Source organism: Haliaeetus leucocephalus, unplaced genomic scaffold (genome assembly GCF_000737465.1).
Source record: "Haliaeetus leucocephalus isolate CR32 unplaced genomic scaffold, Haliaeetus_leucocephalus-4.0 Scaffold0, whole genome shotgun sequence".
Classification (NCBI taxonomy): Eukaryota; Metazoa; Chordata; class Aves; order Accipitriformes; family Accipitridae; genus Haliaeetus; species Haliaeetus leucocephalus.
In genome coordinates, this window is record NW_010972436.1 from 1,128,844 (window position 1) to 1,136,953 (window position 8,110).

The window sequence follows — 8,110 nt, forward strand, 5'->3', positions numbered from 1 at the left end:
GCCACCGCGCCAGCCCGGTAGGTCTTCATCACCCTGCTTTGTGCCCCCTCCGGCTCTGCCTCCAGTAGAGCATCACAGGAACTGGGAGGAAGGTTCCCTGACACAGCCAGGCACACACCAGTGCAAGCCAGGAGGAGGATGTCTGGCATATGCGTTTGATACAGTAAGTTCTTTCCTTGGACTGAAGGATATAAACCTAAAGCAAATCTCAAACTCTCCTAGCCAGAGGACGGCAAGTAACAAAGGGGCTCCCATGAAGCCTGTGAAATTGCAAGTGTGAAATTGCTACAGCTAACTTAGCTGTGTTATTTGCACAGTACACACTTCTGAAAACTAGTAACAGTAAGGGATACAAAGGGAAAAAACCACCCGATCCAACAAATATTAATGGCAACTCCCAAACCCTCAGAACTCTAAAATTAAAACCTGTTTTCACCGATGCATTAAGAAGCATGTCCCATGTTTAAAGGCAATTTAAGTTTCCTATACAAAGCAATTTTGGTCATACAACAGGCAGTCTTCACACTTTGAAAGAAATGTTTTTTTTTTTAAAATGCAAATGGTACCTGCTATTTGCAGCTTTACTTTTTGAGTTCAGACTCTAAACCAAATCACACCACCACCGATTCCAGCCTGCTAGAAGACAGCTATAATGACAGTGTGTGTACCTGAAAAAGAAGGCTGCAAAGGATGCAGTCAGCATCAGGTACAGCTACTTGAAGCACTCCAGCTGCTACACCTTTGGTGGAGTTGCAAGTACACACCGTGCAGGATTATATCCAATTAGTTTCTTTTCCAGTGTAGGTGTCCTTTAGAAATTGATGCTCATGAAGGAGGCCTGCAAATTTACTTCCACTTGGCAATATCAAGCCTCCTCTGGACACACTTGCTCTTCCACACAGCTGTGATAGGAGAGATTTCAATTACCTGGCTTCTTGCAAACACCAGATAACAATCTCCTGCTGCCTATGTTTTACTTGCTTGGCCTCTTTTGCCATGTGATCTCCATTTAAGCCCAGCGTGGTAGTGCCTGGATGTGCAAGGCATGAAATGACGCTGTCTGGAGCCTTTCAGTAGGATCTTTATTTTGGGACAGAAACTCCTTCCTAGAAGTGTTCTTCCCCTGCTGATTTTAGCAACAAAAAAAGTAAGAATCCACCAAAAAGCCACCAACAAAGCAACACACCTCTAGCAGACAGACTGTGCAGAAGACAAACACTGTACAAACCAATTTTTTTGTATGCTGAAAACATTACAACTAGTAACCACGCAGGAGCTGTCAGTGAACATCATCAGAAGGACCAGAAGCAGCGTAACAATTCTTTCTAGAATGATTTTCGTCCACTGTCATAGGAACAGCATATACAACACTTCCTCTGACAGTAAGCTAGCATGGGGAAAAACTCTGCTTTCCATTATGCTTAATTTGAACATGAAGCAGCATTGCACGCAGTAAATCCCACTGCCACCTCTGGGCTGTCAGCTGGTTTCCACTGCTCTCTATTCTCTTCCTTTATTTGAAAAACAAAACCCCACAAAAAACACAACCAAACATTTTGGAAGAGAGAAAAACGATTGCAAAGCCACAGTACTCATCTGGAGGCCACGCACTCAGGTGTAGTTCTAGAAGCCTCTTCCAGCTCAGCTTTTCAAATCCCATGTAGATTGCATCCAATTTAACATTTGGACCAACTCTTCCTCTCTCAGAAACCAGACACCAGTCAGACCCTGCACTGAATCAGGCAGTTCCTTTCTGTCCCCTCACACCTGGAAAGCATTGTTTTCCTAATTACAATTCTGACTTGCCCAATGAGATGCACAAGGGGAGATCTCAGCAAGAAGCCCTTTGCCTTCCCTTCCCCCATCAGTTTCTCCTTCAGGTCAGGGAAAGGCATATCCTGGAGCTGCAAATGCCATTAGTCCCACGAGTCAATATTTGCTTTGCACGTGTACAGTCAGAAGAAAACTCAAGCTCCACGAACAAGTAGGTAAGCGAACAACGCACAGCCACACGCCTGACCAAGGAGCGGACAAGATGCAGACCATTTCTGCCCCTCGCACACTGACACCCTGGCTTTTTAAGCGATGCAGAATCCCACACGGACACCAACATGCGCCAACTCCTGGTTAAGGAGCCAAGATGGTGTTGCTGAACCTGGGTCATTCCAGGAACCATCCGCTCAGGCTTACAAACCACGACCAGCCTCACAACGCTTTGGGTGTTGAGCAACACGCTACAGACGCAGGAGGGAGGTGCTGAGGCGGTAGCCTTCGTGCTTGCTTTCTACCGCATGACCTGGAATGAAAAGCTGGGGGACTTTAACTGCCCTCAGCCCACTTGCTCATAGCAGAGAAAGTGCACCAGAGATAAAAGCCTATGGCAGGCCTAGGAAGGGGGACATGAGATCAGGAAAGCATCGAAGGTGATGGACTTACAGAGACAGGAGGGATGGCAAGCTGCTGACAGTGTTATGTCACTGACTGCAGAGGCATCGCTCAGGACTCCAGTTCTGCCCAGTCACCGACTGGGATCACATACTGACTGCAGGAGCATGACTGGGCAAAGTGCCTCCTCCCAACTGCCCTGGGGCACTACTGGAGTGACACATAACAGAGACAACAAAAAGCAAGATGGAAATCTGTGTCTCCTGCCACAAAGCACCTTGTAGGCCTCTGGCCACATTGGAAATGTAATGTAATTCCGTGCAGAAATGTAACTAAAAGCTATTTCCATGCAACAGATCTGCTCCGTGCACTGATCAGTGTCCAGCAAGGCTGCCTGCTGTCATGGCAGAGAGCGCCCATGGAGCTGAAGGTGCTGAACAATTTTCAGTTTATACAACAGGAACAGAACAGGTAAATTCCAGTTTCCTATCTGCTTCATCTCCATTTTGAAAATGAGGATGTGAAAAAGCAAAATCCTGTTTCTTATTGCTTACACATTGGACAGACCACAGATGTCAAGCTTGCCTCTAAAAATCCCCTACACAACACCTACTTATCTAGAATGCAGATATCCTACATATCAGCATGTATTTTCTTTTCAGAGCAGAACTGCCTTTTATTTATCTGGCTCCAAAGCAGACAGCTGATCCTTTATGCAGGACACAACTTGAAAAGTCTGAAGCTCTTACTTCTAAAATCTGGAGATAACAAAAGGCTTCCCCCCATGTGGCTCATGAGAAAAATAAAAAAAAACCCAGAACCAACCTTACGTACAGCTCTGCTGATGCCCTGTGTTGCTAACACAAGCTACCACACTTTTAGCCCTGGAAAGCAGAGGGTGTCTATCCTTACACAGCAGACACTTGGTGCCTGCTAAGCATGAACTGCACTGCTGTGGAGAACCTCTTGTTTGCCAAGACTCTTGGGATCAGACAAGGAGGAGTTTCCCCTTTCTCTGTGCTCCCACTACTTGAGCGGTGAGAGGATATGTGATGGGAATATAGAGTGCTCCTCCCATCTCACACAGGAGGATTACAATAGATCAAGCACTGGAGCAGCAGTTGTTGTTTTTTTTTTATTCTGCACTGAATGAGGATGGGAAAAAAAGGGCAGGATACAAACTAGCACGGTGTCCACTCTCACTGCACAGCAAAATTCTTCTTGCTTCCAACACACAGGGAAGAAAGCCCATGCGCGCCAAAAGCCAGGTCCGCAATCGTCCTAGTCTTCAAGGTTTAGGGTAAAGACAATTCCACATTAAATGCTGCTACGCAAATATAACCCAAAGGTTTCTGACTAGCATCTAAGGGGGCTCCAAACATCTCTTCCATAAGAGTCAGTTTGTGCGCAATAAAGGGACACTTTCACCCAAATAAGCATGGTACAGGTGCAGAAACTCATTATCCCCAAAACTCTCAGGAAGTGATTTTTACCTTCTGGTCCATGAACTTCTGCAAGTCTGCAAACTATTTATACAGTATCTTTGGAAGGTAATGGCAGCTGACCAGTTTAATTTGCTGTACAGAAGTTTGAAAGAAAATATTTCTGTTAGAGATGCAGTGTTATACCAATCAAAGAAAGGTTGAAAGACACTACCGACAGTTATTTAAAGACAGGTATTATGATGTCTTTTATATGACACTCCTACCCTGAGCAGTGACAAGCGGTGCCATCTGAGGCTCTCCATCACCTCCAGGGCCAGCCCTGCAGGCACCCCCAGGTGAACGTTTGATTCTCAAGCTGGTCTCAGCCTGCTGTTCCTATTGACAAAGGAACAACAGCCTGAAGAATGGCTTTTCCTTGATACGGCCTCTGACGGATCTGCAAAGCTTTAACTGTCATGGTTTACCATTCTCTTGGTGAGGCCCAAGGAAGGCTAGATTCAGGTCACACTCCTGTAGCTCTGCTGTATTACCATTTGCTCTAGTATTAGCAAAAAACTGTCAGATTCACCTAGCAGGACTCTAAGCAGGTCTCACTTCACTTGGCTCCAGAAAATGGCTTTTTAGGGAAAATATATCCCACAGCACTCAAGATTTTTCTCCTTCAGGGCTCTGTCTTTCCAGAACTCAACTTTCTGAAGAGGCTAGTAACACCCAAAACACCTCTCAGGACTGTTTGCAAAGCTCTTATCTAGCATGTCATGTTAGGCTACTTGGATCTTGCTCCTGCAGAAATTCACAGGCACAGATAACTTGGAAGAAAAAAAAGCAAAACACAACAATCATTAACTTTTGTAACAAAACAAGACAAAACTCCCAATATTTTCTGTTTCTGGGGATCAGGAAGATTTCTTCTCCAGAACAAAAGGGCTGTCAGTTATGGACATTTTCTCTCATCTCTGAATCATCGCGTACTTCCCAGTCAAGAAATACTGCACTGACTGGGCAGTGACAACAGTTCTCATAGTCATACTAATACCAATATGCTATCTTCTTTTCTCCTATCTCATAAAACAAGTGTGTTTTCATTTCTCCTGGGGTTTGTTTTTTTTCCTTAGCCCAGAAACAGAATTGCTCTGTTACCAATATAACTTGTTGCACTCCAGTTTAAAAAACAGCTGAGATTTCCTCAGACAAAACAAATGTGGCAGGAAAACATCCTCCTCCTCGCTACCTGGTGTCAACAGTAACGCAGCTGACAAGTGAGATTTTCCCCAATGCTCCCAGATACTTACCCTGTGGAAGCTTTATGTACCTAAAATCTTGACCGTGCAACGGAAGTTGGCACAGAAAGACATTTAAACAAGTCTTAGTGTTTCTGAGGATACAAACCTGAAGTGCCAACCAACACCTCTCTATCTCTTGAGAGACATTTGGGACACTGCACTCCTGACATATAATGAAGCTATCTGTCTACCTCATCCTGCTTGACAACTGCAAAATCTCTATATCCTATCCATTTGAGACAGGACAGGATCTAGGATAACCAGTGTGATACAGATTACCAACTACGATCACCACTGATTTAGGTAGAAGAGCTGTAGGACCACATACACGAAAATATAAGGTGACTTACCTTTATCACTGAAGATACAAGTTACAATACTCCTTAGGATTTATTTTTTTAAAGTTTTCTTTCCTTCTCATGTTTTGGTGAGAAGTTTGCAATTAACAGCCAGGAAGACAGACATCATCCTACTCATTTCCAAAACAGTTACAACCTCAAATGCGGTATCGCTTGGGAGGGGTGAACTCACTGATTCCTTTGTTAAAGCATCCCGAATACCAAACATGGTAAGCAATTTTGCAACACACAAACCAATTCACTAAGAATGGGTCTGAGACTGGCAGCTCATTTCATACAGATCCCTTAATCAATAATCTCTACTGTTACCATGCCACCTCAGGTAAGAGAGGTTGATTTTTAAAAGCTAAATATTTTGATTATTACCTATCTTTTAAGGTCATCAAGAACACTGATATTTGCAAAAGATAGCATCTTGCAGGAAAGCAAGTAACAGGTTAAAAGCACAGCAAAGAAGAAAAACCTGAAGGACATTAGCAGAGACCCCACAACTGGAGAATCATTTCAGTCCTGAGCAGGTGTGCAGTACTTCCCTCATCTCATTAGCTGATGTTAACTCTATCATCTCCTGATCAGCGCACTTCCTCCAGAAATATGCCCCTCCTCTCTGCTGCCCCTCATGGATTCCCTTTGTCCTTCTTCTGAGGAAGTGTCACTATGAATGACATCTCCCTGAGATTACCTATCACACACTATCAAAACAGTATCCTAAACAGGAATTAAGAAAGGTAGCAACTGTCATTTTAATCTGTTAAATACAGAATTAACATAACTTTATATTAGTATGACACAACCAGTCCCCACCCTGACCTCTTTAATTACACGTCATGCCTCTTCTCATACCCTTCCTTCCCTTTTACTTTGTGAATTCTCCAGGGTAGGAATCCAACCTTTGTTTCTGCAGAGGGAAAGCCACACACACAGCGTGTGGATCCAGAAATATATAACAAAACAGATCTTTTTCCTAGTGACTGTTTCTTTCCAGGACACCACTCCAGACTCTGTAGCAGCTGAAAAACTACTCTAGAATTCGGATTATTCAGCAACTAACTGTAGTCCGATCAACATCTCGGCAAAAGCACAGCAGTGCCCCACTCCTGCTAGGCTGACAGTTCCTTCTTGAGTGATTTTAAGATCCAGCTTCTCACTGCTGAACATCTACTGTTCTTAATTCCAGCAAGACTGCTTCTCTATTAGTGCTAAAGGATCCTCCATTTCCTCAAGGCACTTTTACTACTCTATTCCCACTGCTCCCCACCCCCCCCAACACCACAGCAAGTAAGGCTGAGACATCATGAAGTAGGAAGCTATGACATCACATAAAAAAAACCCACCCCACACCAACAATGAAATCGACTCGTTTAGAAGGAAAGTACCTGCCTAAATTCAGACATCCCTCAAAAGATTAGGAGGGAAGCAAAGCAGACACCGAGAAGAAATTTTCTGCGTCCCACCCTTACCAGCTCTGTGAAGAGACACCAGCTGTCCCGGATCCCACAGCCGCGGCCTGCAAAGGGATTTAAATCCGTGTCACGGCGGTTCTTCACTCCCTTGAGTTCGAATCGCCAGGTATGAGGAATTGTATTTGTCTACCGACTTCCTTCCAAGGGTTACTACAGCTGACAATCACAGGGCCTGCAGCGTGCCTATTTATGACAGGATACTGCCATATTTCTTTCTACCTCTGTTTCGTGACTGTTCCTTCCCCTCCCAGCCAGACAGGAGACAGACCGTCTCTCCCCCGGGGCTCCTCCGAAAAGATGCAGGCACGGAGAGCAAACGAGGATGGGAGACCCCCCGGCAGACGAGACCCCCCCCGAGAGTCAGAGCCACGGAGGAGCGGCAGGTGAGGGGAGAGGGATATCCCGGGGAGCGGGAGGGAGCAGGGGTGGGTAAGGGGAAGAGGGAGCAAAACCTGGAGGAGGAGGGGGAGCCGGTAAGATGAAGGTGCCCCAACCGACCCGACCCAGCCCGGTGAGGAAGCTCTGCACGACATGAGTCACTCGCCGGAGCCCAGACCCTGCGTCAGCGCAGCAGGTGAGCGGGAGCCTGCCCGGGGGCTGGGCAGGGTGTCTGTCTGTCTGTGGGGGGGGTCTCTTCCTTCCCGCCCTCCAACCCTGCCCGGGAAGGGGCCGGGGAGCCGAGGGGGAGCCGAGAGGGGGCCGCGCACCCCGCCGGCCCCCCACACAGCCCGACACCCCAACGGCTTTAGTACCTCAGTCCCCCCCCCCCCACCACCTCCTCCTCCTCCTCGCCCGAGGGGCACCGCAGCGGAGCGGTGGGCGAGGTGCGTGTGTGTGTGTGTGTGTGTGTGTGTGTGTGTGTGTGTGTCCCCTCACAGCCGGCGCGACCGCTCCTGAGGAGCCCCACCGTCGCGGCGGGGGGGGGAGGCGAAGGGCTGCCAGCCCCGGAGGGCGAGGGGCGGCCCCGCCGAGCCCTCCTGCCCGCGGGCAGGACCCCCCGCGGCAGCCCCCTCCATCCCGTCGCGGCGCTCTCACCTGCTCTCCTCAGCGCCGTCCCCGTTCCCCACAGGGCGGGCGGGCGCCCGACCCCGACCCGGCGGCCCCCACACGCCGCTCCGGAGGGCGGAGCAGCTGCGCATGCGCGGCATCCGGGCGGCGGCGCGGAGCCCGCCGGG

The 8,110-nt window shown here is 47.7% G+C and overlaps 1 protein-coding gene across 3 annotated transcripts in view; it reads right to left on the bottom strand.

The window, feature by feature from the left end:
• Window positions 1-8,047, bottom strand: part of SGSM3 (small G protein signaling modulator 3) — a 30,198-nt gene extending 22,151 nt beyond the window's left edge. For 2 of the 3 annotated variants that reach the window (XM_010564364.1, XM_010564530.1), the window contains exons 1-2: window positions 7,971-8,047; window positions 6,933-6,979 (exon numbers count right to left, since the gene is read on the bottom strand). The gene's annotated coding sequence lies outside the window, so the exon portion shown is untranslated. Of the gene's footprint in view, window positions 1-5,463; window positions 5,487-6,932; window positions 6,980-7,970 lie in introns of those variants that run through there. The other variant, XM_010564442.1, reaches the window with a different exon arrangement.
• Window positions 8,048-8,110: the final 63 nt, after the last annotated feature.